The sequence below is a fragment of the Strongylocentrotus purpuratus genome, unplaced genomic scaffold, assembly GCF_000002235.5.
Source record: "Strongylocentrotus purpuratus isolate Spur 01 unplaced genomic scaffold, Spur_5.0 spur5_scaffold_4, whole genome shotgun sequence".
Classification (NCBI taxonomy): Eukaryota; Metazoa; Echinodermata; class Echinoidea; order Camarodonta; family Strongylocentrotidae; genus Strongylocentrotus; species Strongylocentrotus purpuratus.
Window position 1 is genome coordinate 7,416,045 of NW_022145610.1, and position 22,007 is coordinate 7,438,051.

The window sequence follows — 22,007 nt, forward strand, 5'->3', positions numbered from 1 at the left end:
ATTGACCGTGTGACGTCACAATGCTTATCAGTAAGTATTTTACTTAGATTTTGTCTTACGTAGGTATAAGTGTAAATTGCGATTTGAATACGAGATAAGTAAATTACTTAACTTAGCCATTTACTTAGTAAATTTTTTACTCATGCTAAGTATTGAATTGAATACCGGCCCAGGAGCCTACTTTGCTGGAAACGCCACTGCTTATGACGTAAGAGCAAAGTGGTAAGGAGGCAGCTTTTGCTCTAAGCTCTACCCACGTGTCCACGTATTTACCAGCATCTCCTTCCATCAAACCTTAAGACACTCCTAATGCCCATTCATCAACTAATCAAGCTCCGCAAAACACGACACGATGAATCGTTTGGGCGGGGTTTCGCATGCAAAAAACGTGACGTCACACCTCCGCACAGCGTTGAACATCTGTAAGAACGTAACCACTTGCGAGCAATGATTGAAAGCAGGCGTTCGCATCTCTCTTACTTGTAGCTAGTTTGTATCCAATTGGGAGCCGCGGAGCGTTCGACTTCCTGTCAGTTCTACTATCTCTCTTTCTCTCTCTCTCGTCGTCTCCCCGTTATAAATTAAGTCTTCTGGGGGCATTGCCGAAGAAAACTTCTGGCGGTTTGCCGCTCTACTTGTAAGGCAGGCGTACACTCGCATGGATATGATTGCGGCCATCCGGCACTTTCGATCACGTTTACGGTTTAACTGAACTTACTCACTTTGATTTTTAAGTGCTCACCAGTTTAACATCGCTCCACTGAAATAGCAAATCAGACCATTGAATCGAGAGATATTCACTCATTATTTGCTACCTGTTTGTAGCACCGATAATAAAGGCGCTTAATGGTTGTATTCAGGTGGCTGTCGGATCTACGCGGTGGTTTCAAGCGACGAGGATCCATCTACCAGGGCAACAGGTGGGTTAACTTACTTCATATCTACCATTGATTATACCGTACATTCTGCGGAAAAAATTGGGAAACACCTGGACACATACAAATGCTCTCATTGCTGGCCAAAACAAACTGTAAAGTTAATTATACATTCATTAGAGTAATATTTTGGAAAGTAATTCCCCCCAAAAATGGAATGCCATTAAGCTTCAAAGAAATTAGTTAAAGTTGGTATGATATCTACTTTACCTTGACATTCGGCCCTTTCCAGAGTATTTAATGCTCTAAACGAATAATGAAACACATGAGAAAGTTTTCTGAATTTACTGTCAACCTCTTTATTAATCTTCATTTGGGGGGGGGGGGGAGGGCGGTAGTTCGTGATTTGAGCCTGTGTATTTTCAAGTTCACGTTCTTAAATTTCTTTAGTACCTTGGGTAGAATAGTCATTAGAGTTGGCGCATTTTAAATGTTCATTACTTTACTATTTTATTATTATTCAACAGTACCTGTGATTAGTTTTCGGATTGTATTTGCTGTAATCCTCCTGAATTCAGTGGCAATATCCATTATTTAACTTATCGTATCAATCAGAAATTTAAGCAAAAAAACAAATCACTTATGTTGCCCATGCTTGTGAGTACCGGTTCTAGATGTCCGTAGTTACTTTGGTTACACTTTCAAGTAATGTTTGCGATCAATTTTTACCTAATCCAATAAAGAACGTGCAATGCTTAAAGGTTGGTTTTTAATTCTAGAATGAAGGCATTTCCATCCCTACACTGTTACCTGACTACGAAAACGTTTTGCTAGAACAACAGAGAAAGGTACAGTGAAGCATTATTAGTTTGATTTACTGAAATAATCGAAAGAAGATGTGTAGGGTGTTAGGGTGACTGCTAATTGAAGCTAGAGCGTACTTACAAATGCTGCATTTAATAAGAAATTCGATGCTGTTTATGAATGCATACACGATCTTAAACCAGGGAAGAGGTCACTTTGAAATAACTTTGACTGGTAGTAAGAGATGGATACTCTCTATACATTTCGAAATTCAAAGTATGACAACATTGTCTCGTTATCATATATATAAATATATATAATCAGTATACGCAGTGATAATTTCTTTAAAGATATCATTAAGCATTTGATAGGCACTGCTTACTAGACAATTATATTGTTGTATACAAACCCCCTGAAACACCGTTCTTTAAGCTTGATAAGAGTTATACAGGGAAATGTTTATTCTGTCAAATCTTAGTTTTCCTCTTAGAGGTATCCGAATAAGTTGTATTGCTCCATGTCAATTTTGTTTCTTTTCACGATTATGATTGTTTTGTAAAAGGAAATGTCAATCAATACGTCGTTTAAAAATTAATACGCAAGTATATAGAGACCACCCCGTCAGCTCTTATACACTATCTTCCTAGAGGCTGATGTTTCTCCAAAAGATTATTACCTATTGAATTTATATTTGACCTCGAATGTAGCCTCTATACTCCAAATAACAGCTCAATTATCATCAATGGATTTCGAGAGTGAGCCCCGATTCGTCCGAAAGTGATAATATTGTCATCCTTGAGGGAAATTAAAAGTATGCTAATTGATAAGATTCCATTACTTGTAATTTATAGTAGTACGACCTACTTTAAGATTGAGAAGGAAAAGAGTAGATGGAAAAATGGGAACATATTTTCGAAGAATCACATGAAAATAAGAAATTTGTTGTGACATAATCTACGACATCTTGGGGAAAAGGATTCAGATTCATTTTATATTTTCCGCCTCTCTTCTCTTCTTTATTTTTTTACATGACATTCAGTCTGCAAATATTTGTCTCTCGCTCCATTTTCTATTCTCTTTCCCTCTTTCTTCTCTATCACCCTTTTTTTTTTTTTTTTTACCTATTAAGTAAATCAAAAATTAAGGATTGCTTTTAACTCCATTGAGGTAAAATACAATTCAATATCCTTTTGGATATTGTTTCAGAAAATGATTACATTTAATAAAACCGGGAAAATTGTCTCCTTCTTTTTTTCCTGTATTAATTTGTCAACCTGTCCTTTCCTCTTTTCTCACCTTCTGTTTATCTCTTTCTCTCTGTCTCTATCTTACCAACAAACGTTGTTTTATATATATGCACCCACGCAGGCTACACACACACACACACACACATACGCACGCTCACAACACTTTACCTTTCTGTTTCCTTCTCTTCCCCACCTATCTCTTCCATCTATCTCTCGTAGATATAGATATATCCTAATACAATTAAGGTCGCGCATACTTCGATCTGTATTCCCTGATACCAGATTGATGTAGTTCATCAGCAATGTTATTTATATTTCAACGTGGTATTTTCATAAAGTCAACAGAATGTAAAGGTTTATGTAGACAAAGAAAAGACTTGCGGGCATTGCAAATTGATTTCATTGCCTATAGGGTGGAGTGTGTTGGCGAATTACGCGTTAAATTGTAATGTTGAATGAAAGGCTGTTGAATATTGTGTTAAAGCCAAATTGAATCAGCAATTAATGATTTTATTTTTCGCAGAAACTTTTCCACATTTTGTTTACATCCTTGATGTTTCTGAAAAATAGAGCAATCTCAACCCACATTCGACAGAATGGTAGTTTTTCATTATTTTTCCCAGATTCGCTTGCCCATCCTCCATAATAGTGAGCTTCATTTTATTTCCTTATCTTAAATTTCTCTCTCCACCTTTCCTCATCAGCTTCTGGTTTCTCTTGCTGCTTCCGTCGTTTCCGATTTCCCTTTTCCGTCTTCGTGTTCAATTCTATTAATCCTTCTCACTCTCTTCCCTCTGTTCTTATTCTTCTCCGTCTCCGTCTCTCTTTCTTTTTCTTATTCCTCTGCCTCATTATTCTCAAGGTTATATTTCATTCTTCTAGAAATGTACAATATTGTTTGAACCAGCACAAAAAGATGATTAATGAATACGAGGTTTAACATCGTGCAGTCTACATAGGATAGACCACACTATACGAAGTCTAACATAATATAGGTGTAACATATCTTTAAGTGGGAATTTGGTTAGTTCAATCCACTGGCATGTGTAACCGATTGAAAATAATTGAAATTGGCCTAGACTTCTCTTTTTAGGACATTGGATGCTAAAATGCCGAATTGATTTAAATAGTGAATATGGTAATCACCGTCGCTAAAACTAAGAAACACAGACAAGATGAAAAGGGATGAATGTTGCAAGACTAATTACGGTAATTCTGTCATCAATTCGGAGCGAGCGCAGTTTAGTCATCAAACAGAAATTAAATCATTACGATTTCTTAGAGGAACGACGCGCAGCTATTTTGGCGGGAGTGATTGGTTTCCCTTTATGTCGTTTTTAAAACGAACAGTACTGTAATAAATTATGTATTACTGCTCATTTTCGTACAGACATTAATTTTCTTACAGAATGAGCAAAACAAAAATCTTATGATGGCGTCTTGTTCGATCAATCGCGAATATGAATCGAACATGAATGTCCCTTACGATGCTTCGTTAGGACTTCATTAGTAGAATGCGAGTCCACGTCGGCCTCATTTGCAACATATTAATGCCGTGATAATCCTTTTTATCTGCCCGGGGTATTGGTTCAAGTGAGATATCATGCTCATTACGTAGCAAAAGTCTTCATCATAACTACGTCCAAATCGGATTTTGGGACCCTCGGCAACATAGAACATTTTAACAAATGAATGTGCAGATGATCATAAGAAGGATGATTGCAGTTAGGCAACAAGGGGAGGCAAGGAGCCGTGAAATAGACAAACAAAAATATGACAAAAACAAATCTGATGTAATGGATGACTTAAGGTAACTCTTCACCGGTTCTGAGCTTCTATGAAGATCAGACTAGTTAGATTTGTATGCATTGGTAGGTATTATATCACGGCCCTAGTGGTTCGTATTTTCTGAGCTATCGATTCGTCAATGTAATTGGAAGAGCATGTAATTAAAAGGAAAAGACACGACGACTTAGAGGATTAGAACAGAGAAGAAAGAAGAATAATATTTGGAATAAGCCGGAGAAAAGGACATGGAGGACGAAAGGAGACCTAGAATGTTGACTAGAAAATGAAAGGGTAAGAGAAAGCTAACAAGATAAACAACAGGAGATGAAATATTTGATGATAACTATAATTTACTTGCATTCATCACTAAAGTCTTATTTTTGATTAATACAACTAAGCCTTTAAAACCACTGATTACAGATTAAAGGATCAGACATATGGGAAAATCCAACTATTCTCCGACCTTTGTCCTTAATTTGATAGGAATCACATTTGCAATACACATGGGGGGATCATAAAGCCCGACCAGAATAATGTGTTGTCAGTTTACAACCGAGATATTTCAAAATACTTTTCTCGGTCTGAATAAAGATTTTCTAATGCATTTAAGAACGTTTATATTAGGAAACAACGAAAATATGTTTATACGAACCGTAGAAATAAATGCGAAGATAAAGATAAACAAACTAAATAATGATTCCAGAACATGAGTGAAGAAAGAGTATAATAACTCTTAATGTATTGAGATCTTGGAGAGAATATGACTTCTCACCCTGTCTGAAAACACATGCCTGAGACGGGAAAACGTATAGCTATTGATTACTTTGGAGGATTAAGACGATGTTTAGGATTTTAAAAAGAGGTATGATGTTTACCCACAAAAAGGAGGATATTATAGACCTTTTAGTGATCTCCATTATGAACAGCAATAATCCGCAGCGGGTAGCAGTTCGGGAGGTATTGATGTCTTTCGTAATATCCTTTATGGAAAGATAAGATACACAGACGTTGGCAGAAAGGCGTTTGAATTTCTCTTATGATCATGAATCGAGTATACCGTAGGTTCCATCTAGACTGCCTGGAGCGCAAACATTACTCAATAAGACATGAAACACGTAGCCAGACTGAGTACTTAAAAAAACTAAAACAAAAAACACACTCTTTACAGTAATAAGTAACGTCCATTTCATGTATCTCATGTTTAAGTTAAATGTTTAACCGCACTGCAGCCCTAATTCTATTCTATAACTTTTCTCAGGCCTATCATAAGGAGTTAAAATGAGGGGGAGGTGATGATACATCTCGTAGTTAGCACATGGGTCAAACATCCACAGATCTTTTACTCACGGAGAAGTCCCACTTCGTGTATTTTAGAATAATCAATGCCAGAGTCATGTATGTGCTTCATGAATAGCTTTTGTTTGCCCTCTTGTATCATACAGTGTACCGTAGGTGCCCTAATGAATAATGATTACATAACATGAGCGCGTATTCATCTCGGTGGGTTTCACAATTTTATCAGAAATGACCTTTATCGGCTCATGCGCAGATTGTATCTACAAACTGGTCTATTCTTACATACATTATCACACAATAGAGAAACACAGAAAGCCCTTTTGTCTGGCCTTGTTACCTCCCGACCTATGGGGAATCTTTTCCGAACAACTAAATTATTCGTGTCCCTTTTAAATGTAATGTTTATTGTATATTTTGTAACTGAAGAATGAAGGGTGAAATGGTTGAAACAGTGCCTTTTTTGGATAATTTTAGATGTAAGCTTTTAAAAGTCACATTCTCCAGAAACATGAATCAGGACAAATCAATTTTTCACAACTTCAAAAATTACAAAATTTGGTAAGGGTACGAATAATTTAGGTGTTAACTGTATATATATATATATATATATATATATATATATATATTATATATATAATATTGAGTGTGGTTTGTGCGTATGAGGTAGAGTATAAGGGGGATGTAATACGATTATATAAAGTAAACACTGAAAAAGAAGAAAACAAAATCAGCAACCATGAAATGCCAAACAAGGAAGCTATTGGTATCCGGAAGTGTGCTTATTCTCAACTACAGATGAGACTGGTTTACATGGCAACTATAAAGTAAACAATCCACGAGTAAATTTTTAAATTTTTAAAACGTTGTTGGGAAAAGTTTTTAGAATAGTCTTGCTCCACCACATCATACGTTTCAGGGACTTTATGATCGCTCGTAAATGCTTCTGAGTGGCCATTAAATTAAAAGCTTTGTGAAAAACAATTGAGCTACCTTCGACACAGTGTTTTACCGTGATGAAAGCAAATTCTGTTACCAATTCCCTCTATCCCCCTTTTGCTCTCTCTCTCTCTCTCTCACACACACACACACACACACACACACACACACACACACACACTATGATTGTATTTAAATACATATACACACAAACACACACGCATCTAATTTTTTCTATCCTTCTTGCTGCAATATATATATATATATATATATATATATATATATATATATATATATATATAATATATCAATATAGGTAACAACAAAACTATGCGTACCTCTTCTAAATTTGATGTTTTTACTGTGTTTTTCGAAACTCAAGAATGAAAGGTGGATTGGGTGAGTAAGGGCCTATGTAGAATACTTTTAGATTTAAGCTTTATTATGTCTAATTTTAGAAAAATATTGATCGGGACAAATCAATTTTTCACATCCTTTGAAAAATTACAAAACTTAGAGAGAGTATGAATAACTTATATTTATATAGACACTTTTTTCAATAGGTTTGTTTTAATTGATACATATTATTCTTACAAATACAGTTGTTTTTCATCTTGACAGAATTCAATACATTAGCTCTGCTGAGGTTATAATAATTTAAGGTCCTCAGGAGGAACATTATTACATAGCACTAATAAGGTTGATGATTTTGTTTTAATGTTCACGTTAAATGTTTTCCCCCTTTCCCAATCCTGTGCTTTCCTCCCTTTTAAACTCATTCCCATGCTCTTGCTTTCATGAGTGTTTTCGTATTTGCTTTGGTCATATTCTTCCTGCATTCAATTTATGGTTACTTGACCATCCTCTGCGATAGCGAGTCCAAAGCCTCAGATATTACTTCTTATGTTTACTTACGATGAAATCAAACTACAACTTTGAACGAAAAAAATATCAAGTATGTTTAACTATGTTATCAAAGGTGTACACAGGTGACAAAAACACCCGAGGTTTCATCCTGCCTAAAATACCCATACGCCCCAACACCCACGCATCCACCCACCTTTAACCCACCAGGGGAGGATGCGGTGAAAAATGCACGACTATGCGTCATACAAGCCGTGTGCAGGAGGGTGAAATTAATTCTATAGTTATTCAAAACTAATCTCCTTCAATACTTCTGTTTCAGCTTAATACTTTGCCTCCAGCTTTAATACATGCATTCCTTCGTATCATAGATTTACTTTTATGACAAAACATCACAACTCTGCCAATTATATTCCGACAAGACAATTTCTGTGAGTAGTGTTATTTTTCTTTGTGATCCGAACTTCAGTTCAACTTTTAGCATTCCATGAAAAGTAAGTCACTATTACATTTAGAATAATATCATATTCAATTTTTGATACAATCCTTTGTGCCTCACTTTTGTCCTGGAGCCTATTAGATATTTGTGTAGCAGAAGCTCTGTTATGAAATTGAATTTTATAGTGTACTTTTGTTATTGTGTAAATGCTGCAAAACCTTTTTAAGAATGCCACTGCACGTTCATCCAACTATTTTCGGGAGCTTAATGTTGAGCAAGACCCCGCACTATGAATTTTGATAAAGCTGGGGGTATGCAGGGTCAATTGAAGGGTACTCGTTAACTCACACATTGTAGTATTCTGTACTGTTGTTATTCTCCGAAAGGTAATTGAACCGAATTCATAAAACTAGCGGTTGCTTATTAGTAAAAGGTCAAATTTAAAGTAAACAAACCACCAAGAAATACTTTTCTTTGTATGTTAGGGGCTCGATGGATGGCGCTCAACTTAGGTCAAAATATAAGCTTAAAATTATAGTACTTAAAGTTATAAATTTATCATCTCTATCAGTTAACATTAACGCGACTCTCGAGTAGTCTACTTGAGGCACCGACTTAAGTTCCGTGTGTGGGGTGTTATGTTATTTTCTACATGCTTCTTTACGGGTAACCAACGTAATTCTTTTTATTTCATATATTGACGTTGATTTCGTATACATTCCTATCATTCACAGATCATTTAAGGTGACTGTAAACAGTAAATGATAGCGCTATTCATCCAGTCGTATCATGGGCCAATGCAATGTAGGGAGTTTGGACGGGTCGTAAGCGGAGTTGTCTATATACCATATGGTGGGATTAAAAAAGAGTCTTCGTAGAATTTCCAAATTTGCTACCAAAAGTGGTTCCAATACCCTGCTAAAATATGACAGATAATGGTATATTAACATATTTCCTATTGAACCCGTAATCAAGGTGCATTGTAAGCCATCTATATGTATTAGCGCCAAAAAAGATACCGAATCAATTTGGAGATGCAGAAAAAACTCCTGATCTTTATTGACAGATGAAAGCTAGAGCAAGCCGGAGAGGATCTAAAAAAGCAAATGCTTCCAAGCAATCTCCAGATCAATTGCTAGTCATGGGAAGACACCTTTCTTGGAAAATGGAAGCTGTTGTTTTTGTTTAGTAGTGATTGCAAGACTTTTGGTGGTCGTATATGTTCTATCAATTCCTTTTATATTGCACATTATTGTTTACCAGCAATGTACGACTAGGCATTTTTTTCTCCACTCTGCTTTCCCGCTATTAAATCGATAACAAATTACGACGAAACAATACAAATTAGAAAGTGTGCATACGGCCCCGTGGACTTCCGATTGACACATCGTTTGGATAAGGTTCCTGCTATATGCGTGTATTTGTATGTATCTATAGATAATTAGATATTATGTCAATTATATCTAATGCTAAATCTAAATCGATCTTACGGACCAAAAATGCAATCTCTAACATGTACACTGAGAGCTTTAAACTCCAAACGTCAGACTTGATATATTTAAAGGACATATTTCATCAAACCTATTAAAAAAAAATATCCTAAAATATCAAACAGGGGAGGATCAGATATGGATATCAGGACACGATCAACAATGGCTCGAACACATACGGCACAGCTGATACTTGTGTGGAAGTCCCTAGATGTAGGTCTCCGTTCGAATCAGCAACTAGCAAAGTCATCTGGAGCATTGCGCTGTATGGATGTAAAAGTTGGACTTTGTAGGGATCAGACATCAAGATAACCAATGCCCTTGAAAATATAGATTTTGAAGAGACGTCTCAGGGTCAGCTGGAAGGACAGAAGAACAAATAAGGGGGTCAGGAGTATAGTTATGATACCATACGTAGAAGGAATGGTAGCACAAGTCACGAAGAAAAGGAACATCGCAAAGTACGGACACTTAAAAGTAGAGAAGAGTGTTGTAGTAGCGACTATGGAAGGCGAAGTAGAAGGGAATACGAGTTTTAGGCGTCCTGCGGAATGGATAGACATAGACAATTGGGAAGGTGGAATGAGGGCAGCAAGGGTGAATGCGTGAGAGAGAATGCGACGGCCCTGAGGGGCTACGCTATAAGTAGTGGAAGTACAGTATTTGTTATCATAAAAAATGAAAATGAAACGTAAGGAACAGCGATCCTCCATTTGTTCGTGGTCAGATAAACTGTAAAATAGACGGACCCAAAAGTACTTAATATCTACATAGAACATGGACATCGATCCTTTTAAATTCTGGCGCAGACAATGAAAATTTGGGAGGAAATAATAAAGACATGCCGCCGCCTCCCAGCCAGAGTTGGCGTCTCACATCTCTTGATACCGTCTTTCACTACATGCATTTCGTTACGCGGCATCCGGTACTTCAGTTGTCATATTTTCTCGTTTGCTGTTCAGTCATGTCAGTGAAGGTTCATCGCACTTCTACATCTGTTATTAGATTGAGATAAGTGAAAGAAATCTTGTAAACCTGTCTGGCATCCGTTTGCATAAACGATACAATATTGTTCATATTTGAGCAAATCCCATTTGAAGTAATTTAATCCTACTTAAAAACGTAGTGAATGAAACCCTCAATGGTGCAATGAAAATTTCAAGAAATACCCTATTGTATCGCCTACAGAATTCATGTTAGTATAACATTATATATCATTGCACTATTCGCACATTTCAAAAGGTAATAGACATGGCTACTGAAATTGCCTCGGGTTGATCTTTTAAAGATTCTCTGCAATTGTGTTAACAAATATTACAATTGATACAGACCCCTCATGTTTGATCAAAACTAATTTCCAAAGACATTTAAAACTCCCTTTCCATCTTGGTGTTGATAGTGTAAGCCTGTAGCCCCTTGATATTATGCAGTTTTTATCACGGTGGATTTAGATTTGAGTTTAAAATATATCACGTCCATCAATGTTACGATCTCCTGAAAAATTGGTAAGATTAGGAATGCTGACACTTTTGTAAAAGTGGTAAACCGTTTTATTATATTTGTGGATTTCATGTACTAAATCTATTTCTGGGTGAACTTTATTTCTAATAAAGTTAGATAATACCACGCGAATCTATTGTGAGTCTTTCGTTAATTTACTTTGATTTGCGTCACATTTGACGTCAAATGTTTAAATGGTAACGATTGCAAGGGCAGTCCATCAATCAAGTGTGATCCAGATTATCCCGGAGGAAGTCTTATTACATGAATCTATTATATATCATAGGTGAATTGGATAAGGGAAGATCCGAGAAAGATCTGCATGAAAATGTGAAAATCGGGGATCAGTCCCTAAAATGATTAGTTTAATCTTTATTAGGGGAAAAAGAACAAACAGATCAGCATATAACTGTACTAAACATTTTGTGGATGCCAGATTATAGAACAATAAAGAATGAAGAAATGAAGAACAATAAAGAAAAAAAATAAGATGAATGCATCCTTTGGCAAAATATATTAACCTGCACTTGTTACTCTCCACCCAGGTGTTAAATGGGTACCCGGTAGGATGCGGCCATCATTATTGGTCAAACAGTTTTTGAGCTTCAAGTAATGTCTGGCTGGAATGCTCCCCAGGGAGTGGAGATTGTGCACACAGTGTGTGCGGACAAGTATCGAATCCAATGACCGTGGTAGTAGTATATCTGTAAAGCGCTTAGAGACATCGTACATATATTAAGCGCTATAGAAAAGCGAAATAGTATTATTGTCAATAAGGAAACAATGCGATGAAAGCATTGCCTATAGAAAATAATTGATTAGCTAACTTGCACTTGACTTCCATGCTATTCAAATCCCAATCAACAATTACTTTCGTTTTGTTTTATAATTGGGAATTGTCTGAATAAATAAGTTTTAAATGTATGTAGGATATATAACGTCATTGCAGATCAATTCATATCGACCTGGAAATTATTTCCTTCCTTCAAGTTATTCTCTGAAACGAGGAATTGCAACAACTTTGGTCATCTATTCTTAAGATTAATTGCGATCGTCACACCGAAATTATCTATATCGATATCAGTCATGAAATAATTTCAAACCATAATAGCACAGCCATTCTCTATTCATCATCCTGCATTTCGACATATTCTCCTTTCGTCAAACGGCATGTGTTTTAATAGATGGTGCTCTAAAATCTGTATATGTGTTCATTCAGAGATTTAACATCAAAAGCTTCGTTACTCTAAACAAATGTGTTTTTATTTATATCCCAAAATAGAGTTTCCCTATCCCGAGACATTTCAACTTCATCTCTTGATCTTAGTGCTTGTTTATCCAATTGTTTATTTCGTGAGGTTGTACAGAAAAACTTTCTTCGATTCTTAATATACCTATTGTTTGCAAAGAGCACTTTAGATTTATCTTATCGTAATCTTTAGACTTCCAGATGGTTTGTAATAAGTTTTTAACAACGGACGATTTGGTGGATATGAATGTCATTTCTGATCCGTTCTCTGATGTTCCCCGCTGTTCGTTCTATTAAGATGACACTTCCAATTAAAACTGCTCTGTATATCTTGGAAACCTTAGACCAGTTTATATTACCAAGTCTGTTAAAAACTGCGGATTGTTCCATATCTGTTCATGGAGTAGACCATAAAACAACCGTGAATATAGCAGCTTCTTTACTTCTAGATCTCCCCAGGTTTCCATTTCATTTTAATTGGCGCCATGAAAACCTACATAGTACAGGGACGTGCTCCGAGTCGCTTGTTTTCCTAGGGGGAATTGAAAACCTTGCGGCTTAATGGCTGAGTAGATAGTGTGTGTGCGCGAGGGTGAGTGAAAGTGTGCGTGTCTGTTGGCTTGCGTACTTTGACGGCTCCCAGGGTTGGTCTTCTCACGGAAGAATTTATCAGGCGACCGATCTTTACGAAGAAGGAAACTATGTTTCTCCAAAACTAGATAATGACTGCTCCAGAGGAAATGGAAAAGAGGGGGAAACTTATCACGGAAGGTATTAAACCGAGGGAAGTCTTCAATGCCGGGTTGTCTAATAGAAGCGCGGGCACTAATGAACAATTATTGTTTCTGGGGCTCTCATTCATGTTTCCACAACTTTTTCCATTACCATAGATATTTATGTATGCACAGATATGCCTTAAGCTAGCGATTAACTTTCAAATCCATGCATTTATGGTAACCATCTCTTTTGCCGACAACCGCGTGTGACCTTCAATTAGCAGGGATTTCTCATTTTACTGACGCTGCAACGTGATCTCTGTCGAACAATTTCTTCTTCTACCAAAAGACTTATAGAAAAAGAAGAAAAAAGCAACTAAAAATTGTGACTTACCTTGTTTTTTGGTTACAACAAGAAACTCTAATGGATTAATATTCGATATTTTTTTAGGGGGTGGGTGAACATACACATCGGAATATTGAATATACACATTTTCTGTAGCTTTCCTAAATCCACGCTCAATGGATCGTCTTTCGTTCACTTAGTAAACATTGCCAAATACAATAAGGTTTAATTTTTCTTATTCTGATTATGACATTTTGATAGGTCGTGCCGCCTCGAGCGAATATTCCAATAAACTTTTGAGATGTGAAATGAAAAACGAAATGGATTTCTGATAAAGGACGAAAGAGATTTACATCAGTGAATTAAAATACTATATAATATCAATACATTGTTTAATTATGCCTCTTTCCCCTTGAAGCCCTTTTAAGTTTCCATATCGATCACACACCCATACACACACACAAACATACCAAAATGTCCTCAAAATAATACAAAATCTGCCCACTATTTGTTATCAACAACACCTGTTCTGTAACATTAAAGATTGATTGCTTTTGAAGGGTATGTTATTTTCTCGTATGGTTTTGACATTTACAAGCTTTGAAATATATCTCTATATTGACTTACATTCAACAACTAAATTATTCATACACCTTTGTTTTCGTAACTCAAGAATGAAAGATGTGCTGGTTGAATTATGGCCTTTGTTGAACACTTTTAGATGTAGGCCTCAATATGTCATATTCTCAAGAAACATAAATCGGGACAAATGCTTGTTTTTTAATTACAAAACTTGGTAAGGGTATGAATAATTTAGCTATTAACCATTAGTCTCTACAGAAAATGCAGAAAGCGCTGGAAAGATGACATGCTCTTTGCAAGCTCATAGCTGGGCAAATATGACACGTACTTAGCGATTGAACACGGGGATTCAGCTAAATTCTCAAATGATAAGCCGTTAGAGAGTATAAATCTAACGATGCATGAAACGGTAAGGAAATAAATAGAACATACCACCGTGTTTTCATGAAAGATTTACACTTCCGTTGGCGAATGTGGCGCCCTTTAGGACTGGCATTACCCTCTGAATTAGTCCAAATATTCAGTCATGCATGCATGAACGAAGATATGACAGTTTCAAATCGTGTTCAAACCCTGATGAAAAAAATAATTCCCCTCTGTTTTCACTCATGAGGTTTAGACTGCTGCCAGTACTTAGAATATGCGAAATGAATGATGTACGCTGTCATATTTTATTGAACTGAGAAGGGAAGGGTGACAAAATATAACCTAAACTACCTCAAGTCTTATTCAAGTTGTACCCGTAGATCGCATCTTTTTATTAATGAAGTTTAGGCACCCCCTTTCTTCATCGTAACTGAATTTCAACTATACACTTGTACTAAATCATGTAAGAACGCCAAAACCGCGGCTGCTGATGACCCCTGATCGTCTGTACTAAGTTTCATGTGAAAAGAAATAGTGAGTAATGAATATTACATGAACAATGCAAGTTTTGCTTACTGAACCTACTGATTGCATTTGACCCCCCCCCCACTAAAACGAAACAAAAAAAGATATCATAAAACAAGCAGTGCGTGAAATTACCATCTCCGTATATGATGAACGACCACTGTTGCTAGGGCGAAGAGACTTAGTAATATATTCAATCTTGTCTTATGACAGGAGTGCTCCCCTGAAATAAAAGAAAGAGTACGAGGGCTGATGCATGATGATGCTATTTAAGATAGATTGGACAGGCATGACAGGTGTTTTTTGGATGAGATTTGTCTTTTTCGTTGACGAGTGATTCAGAAATATCCGATATGCTTCGGCTGTTTATAGATGATATTTGCAAAAGAAGATTCACGTGGGATAAAATAATCATCTCGTTGTTACATTTTTTGTTTCATTTCCTCGACCTTGACTTAATTTATTAATGAAGAAACATATATATCACGTAATCTACTCCACATTGTATCAAACGCGGTGAATAGAAGATGGGTTTTTTTGATGGACCTACATCTCAAATATTCAGCCTTCATCTAGTCAATACTGGGAAAAATGCCTACCGAGTTGATATTCAGATATGGCGCTGTAAATCGCCCTACCCCCAAAATGGACTTGCACGTATCCAGTGAGCTCTATTACGTCATTCAAAGAAAAAAAGTACCACTGCGGTTTCACAGCGTCTTGTCATAACTAGCCTTTACGTGTGAAGATGAAGCTCCACACTTTGCTAGGGTTTAGGAAGGAGATTTTACGGAAACCAAAGGGGGTGGGTGTGGTGGTGGCTTCTAACAAGTGGGAGTGGGAGTCTTTGGGCTTTTGTATAGTACGGAAAATATCAGTGTAAAGTCCCTATGATGTGACGTTGTTGTATTTACGAACTGATATTGATCATTGGCGGTCTCATAAAGAAATAACCCAAGTGTGCGTGTGATGGGGATGGATATGAATTATATATTAGTTTGTGCTTTTTGTTGCAAACCTGTACTCTCACGGTGCTCCATTTGCATGTGTATAGTTATTATTTCATGAAAGAGCATGCTACAGGGCATGGTTTAATGAAAGTTGGTTAATGAAAAAAGTATTACACAACTATCGGCAGATGAGAAAGTTTGTGGATTAGGAATATATTCTTCATGGTGTTAGTCAATGGCAATAACAATATCAGACTCTTGTAGAGCTCTCGTATTGGTCATGCTTGTCATCCCCGGCGCTCAAGTCTCATTACCATGTTACCAGAGCTGAATCGAGGCTAGAATTAAGGTGCTTTAGAACGTCAGGTAATTAATTCATGTTAGGTATCCATTTACAGAAGTGTCGTAGTCCAGTGATTTAAGCACTTGACTTAAAATTCAAATGTCGTGGTTCGATCCCCGATACGGCACTAATGTCCTTTGGCAAGGCATTAATCTTCATTTTCCTCACTCGACCCAGGTGAGGTAAATGGGCAGGAATTAATTCCTTGAAATGTTGGAACGCTGTATAGCTGGGGTAATCATTAATGCGCCTCAGAATAGAATTTCTAGATAGACGGCGCTATAGAAATGTCTATAATTATTATTATTTTTATGATTACCTGACCTGGGATGAGCCTCGAAAGTTACCGGAGGACGTTAGTGATGTGGCAAGGATTCGAACCCTTTAACCTATGATCAATAGTCCGGTGCCTTATCCACTAGATCATACTTATGAAAGGTTACTAGAGAAGTGATGTCAAATTATATCGAACCATGCTGTTTCTAAGCTGTCCCAAATATTTCGGAGAGTGTTCGATTGTATGCTTCTTCCAAGAGCTAAATTAGTAACATAACGTCCTCACTATACATTTAAAGAGCAGGAAACAATTGTAATAACTACCAGGAAATACCATGCATGTAAGGAACTGGGGAGAAATAGGAAGAAAAGGCGCAAGACATCAGTTGATGCCTATACTCATGATGTAATACAACGCACAGGTTGCATGATATATGCATCCCATTATAAATACAAGGGGCTAAAAGTCGATTATGTCTGTGGTATGTAAACAGTTTCCACTGTGACAGGGTATTCACAATTATACACTTTCGGTGACACTCTGTGGTAACCTTTGTGGAAAAGCTCTTGATATATTTCATTTTTAAAAATCCGCTTATAATCAAAGAGTTAAGGAAAACAAATATGAGGTCTTAAAAAGTAGTTACTGCAAGGTGTTCATACTTAGTTATATTTAGTAAAGCCGTTTGTAAGATAGTACTTTTGTCAATCTGTATTCAGTTGACAAAGGCGAAGACCGACAGCAACGCTTTCAGGCTCGTGCAGAAAAGACGCAGTAAACCGCCGCGGATTTGTTTACGCATAAATGAAAAGCAATTGCGCGCAACAGGGGACCTACGAACATTCGATTAACTCTGTTTAATGTATAAGATACAGGAATGTGAAGCGTATCACACTTTACGTCACACACATACACACAACAATAAAACCGCCACAGTTGTAATACTGCGGCCTATCTGAAGGCTTTAGGAGCCGCTAGAAAGCTCTTTTGGATGATTAATACGCGCCTCAAGCCATTACGGATCTAAAGGAAAGGCCGCCGAAATATATTCACATTTATTATGCACATCTGGTGTCTGACTTCGCTTTTAAATAACATTAACACTTAGTCTGTTACCCAAGGGAATACTAGTATAATTGATGACTGGTATTAATATCATAACAAAACGTGTTGACAAAAAAAGAAATCAATAAAACATAATCAGACACTAAGAAAACATTGCTGCCAACCCACCAAGTACTTCTCACTTGAGAGTTAGATGTAAATGCTCACCATTTTGTTTCAGTGATCTTTAACTGTAAACAACCGAGTAACAAAAATCACGGTGTTACGATCATGTTGACAACCACATGCAAATCATTGCGCTCTTGGTTTGGATTGTATTTTAGCTGGAAATTACATTGAGTATCTAATTCCATTGCAAATGGTCATGTAACGTTTATGTTCTTGGTCAGTTTCGATAACTTTAGTGTGAAGAAGAATTAAAACTATTCGCAGATCGTAATGGGAACTGGTGCGTTTTCTAATGCAAAGAGAAGGTCATGTCATCTGCCTGGAAACATAAAGGCATTAATTTGACACATATTTGACGCCCTTTGGCTCCGAACAGAACATATACGAGAAGTACAAAGTATTGCCAACAGCATACAAGTGCAACATACACAAATGAAATTACCCAGCTTTTTAACTTGATTTGCCTTATGTGTGTTTTCATAATAATTTGTGTAAACTGGAAATGATTACGATTCTCAAAGAGAAGGGTTTAGTTCTTGTAAAATGAGACATGATTTTTTCTTTTCCATTTCTATTTTCTTGTCTGTTTGGGACAAATGTCTTTTATTTTAAAAGTATATACAAAAAAAGATAGCTCTTTAAATGCCCTCAAATCAGAAATATGACGATAAAATAGCTGAAATAATTGCACTAAACATTCCTGACACAGGTGTTTAATCCAATATACAGATGTCTGAAATTTTCAAGCTAGATTGATTCTATTTCTCTTCATTCGAGTAACTTCAAATCCTTACTTCATTGAAGTCGCTATACGGACGAAATCGCATGAAAATTATCAAACTTTATCTCTAAAACTGGAAAAGCTTCCTTCCCTTGGGTATTTATCTGTGTATCGGTTCTTTTATTGGTAGCGATTATAAATTGATTTTCAACGATCTCATAACTTTCGTCTCTAGAGTTTACGCATTATCCTTTCATTACTATATTTTCGTCGTTGCCATATCTCTATTCCCCGACATATTCTATTCTCGTTTCGATCTGTTAGAGATGCTCTCAATAGACAGTCAGCTGGCAATTTGTGATCGGCTGTTAGCTTTCGATCCATAGTAATTTTATTTGAGGAGATGCATCAGGGAAAATAAATCTCGTTAGTTGTGACTTCCGCCATCCTGCTTATATTCATCCGGATTGCCATTCAAAATACATCTCACTTTCTTGGATCCTGTCCCAACTTGGAATTGACCCCAATGAGGGTCATTTACTGATGATGACGTCAGTAAATGGCGTGAAAGACGGGGGGGGGGGTGGGGTGGAGATACAATATAATGTCTGTGTGCAGTATACTCGCGGGATAGTCACACTTTTTCTAATCCCTTTGCTCTTTTTTTCTATTTTGTCTTGTAGTATATTTCCGCCGGCGGACCACGACGTGTAGGCTGCCACCTGTCAGCTGTCAGACTCTCAGAGGAGATCGTCCCCGGGGTCATCCACGGGGGTGTGAGGGAGAAACATGGATGCTATCAATGCCGCAAGGTTACTTCTGCTTGCTCTGATTTACGCCGGGCCCAACATGCGGGAAGGCACCCATGACACCCTGGACGAGCAGGACAACGCTGTTACCTCGTTGATTAACGATGATATCCGGAACATTGAGGCACAAACCAAACAAGAAGACGAGGTAGTACGCGCGCTTCTACATAAGCTCTTGGTCTCAAAACGCGCCCACAGTCCGACGGGTCGTGGCGCGGACGGTGGGCTGGCACCGTTTCGCTCCAGGAACTCTGACATGACACGAAGATTCCCCTTTAAGACAGAACATATCACCGATGGACCTGCTTGTCAGTTTTCAGGCACGTGCAGTATTGGATGGAAACGAAGTATAAGGAAGCGAAGGAGTACATCCTCTATAAATAATGGCGTTTCTAACAGTCGTACAACACTGAGGCATCGAAACCCACTAAGATTAGCAACGAGACCAACCATGTAGCAGCCTAGTCTAGAAAAAAACAATCGATCAACAGAATCATTCCAACGAACTTTCTACTCCTTTCCCTCCTTTGAAGTTTTCATCATAAGGATCTTGACAATGGCCGCTCTAGTCCTTTTTGTAAAAATATAAAACCCTGTTTGTCCAATATACTTTAGCCCAAGGAACATCTCGTCATCTGCAGTGACTATGCACTTCGTTCAATATGATAGTATCAAACATAGCGATTAACTTATCTTAGTCACAGTATCTTAAACCATTTTCTAACTTATAGAAAATTATACATCTAATGATAAAACAATATTTAAAACAAATGATCATATTCCGTGAAACATTGAATTTTAGCTTATTTCCGTTCATGACAGTTCACATAGTCACTTACAGTTTAATGTATGGTTGAATATCGGATTTCATACAGAGATATCGAAGTGTGGTATCTAAACGATTTCGTTCTTTCTTCCAATTTATACTTCTCAGAATCCTAACATCCTAAAATTAATATTTCAAATTATTTTTGTAAGGTCGAAACGTAAATGTTATTGTAAGGGCCATGACTTTAATATTTGATCTCTTGTATTGTAGACATGGTTATCTTTTCGTTTTATTATTACGATAGTAATTGTATTTCTTCTAACCACATTCTTGATAGCATTTGAAGAATGAGAAGTAGAATCACTGGAAATAGTCTGGATCGGCATGTAGGAATGATCATAATAATTTTTAAGAAAAACATGGATATGTGCGTTTGTTTCATCAAGTTCATTTCTATTGGAAAATCTTAATGTCCAAATCATTAGGCAGTATTCTTGTCTTTGCGTTTAAGAAGACAGAGTTCTAAATAATTTAATAGCATACCATAAGCTCAGCATCTAGAAATTTCGTCCTTTTCCGACATTGTTGTGAATGAAATAGTCACGTTTTATTGCAAGTTTAAGTGCACTTTTAACGTGATCAATATAAGGCATACTTAAATATTAGCACAAATTGCGGCGAGAAATGCATGTAAATAATAGAAAAGTATATTGCAATGTAATATTTCTTGCACTGATGCTGAAATGGTTGAATGAGAGCCCTGTACATGAAGTTAACTATGGATTTTCTAAGGTCTTCTGTAAGGGAAGGCCATTATTGTGTCGTAAGGAAAAAAAGAGAGGTAGGAAAAATAAACATGCATAATTATAATTGGTAACGTTGACACGAAGGACACAGCCTCGGACGAGAGTTATTCAAATTCTCCGTACCCTGCTCAATTAGAATAGGTATGAATATTTCATAATTCAATTAAAGACATCAAATTACATTTGATGAATTCTGAGGCTAGCGTCGAGTTGATCAAAGATGGGTGAAGGAAGGACATGTCCCTATTCGAAAGGCGTTGTGACGTTTCGTAGAAAAAATGATGATGGATAGGAAAGGCTACTAATAGGAAGCGTGGTAGGAATTGATGGACCTGATGTTGCGTGGACGTTGATGTGTAACCTTTCAATAAATTCCGTGTTCGTCAAAACAATTTTTGATCGTAAACAGACCCAAATTGGTTAAATTAAGCAAGCACCATGCGGTTGGAAATGGAAATGCGTATTGTTTGTTTGAACTCGAAATATGATATTGCGTATTCGAACAATAATATTTTTTTCTTTTTCTTATATTTGGATATTAAAAGAGAAGCAACATGCATCATATGAATTATGACTAAAATGTACAAGATGGGGGATGTCATGTGTTGAATGTTGATTTTTGTGTTCGTTATTAAAAATTCCATGCAATCGATGTAATGATATTGAAAGTGTCTTTTATCTTAATGTCAAAGTAATAATTCTTTTATTTAGCATACGGCTGTCGACAAAAAAAATGATGCAGGCAAATAGATATATCAGATGTTTGTGCGTGGATGTGTGTGTGTTTGTTGTCAATTGTAAGTTTTTTTCCTTCTTGTATCCAAAATGTTGGATACTCTCTAACATTAATAACATAATGCTTTATTTAATAAAGCTAATAATGATGCTTTATTTATTCAAAAATAACCATCACAGCCCGGGGGCTTAATTGTACAATATTTCTTACAAGAGTGTTTACATGATAAAATATTCACTGAATAGAAAATAAATAATACAAGTCAATAATATTTATGCAGTTGTAACTTACTCATGCCTTAATACACACAGGTGAGTCTAGCATCAAATGAGTAGTACGT

General features: G+C 36.6%; 1 long non-coding RNA gene across 1 annotated transcript; it reads left to right on the forward strand.

Moving 5' to 3' along the window:
- The first annotated feature begins 451 nt into the window (after positions 1–451).
- Positions 452–21,583, forward strand: LOC105438496. The gene is made up of 2 exons (XR_970983.2): positions 452–920; positions 19,231–21,583. It is a non-coding gene; the product is annotated as an uncharacterized LOC105438496 (long non-coding RNA).
- The last annotated feature ends 424 nt before the right edge of the window (positions 21,584–22,007 follow it).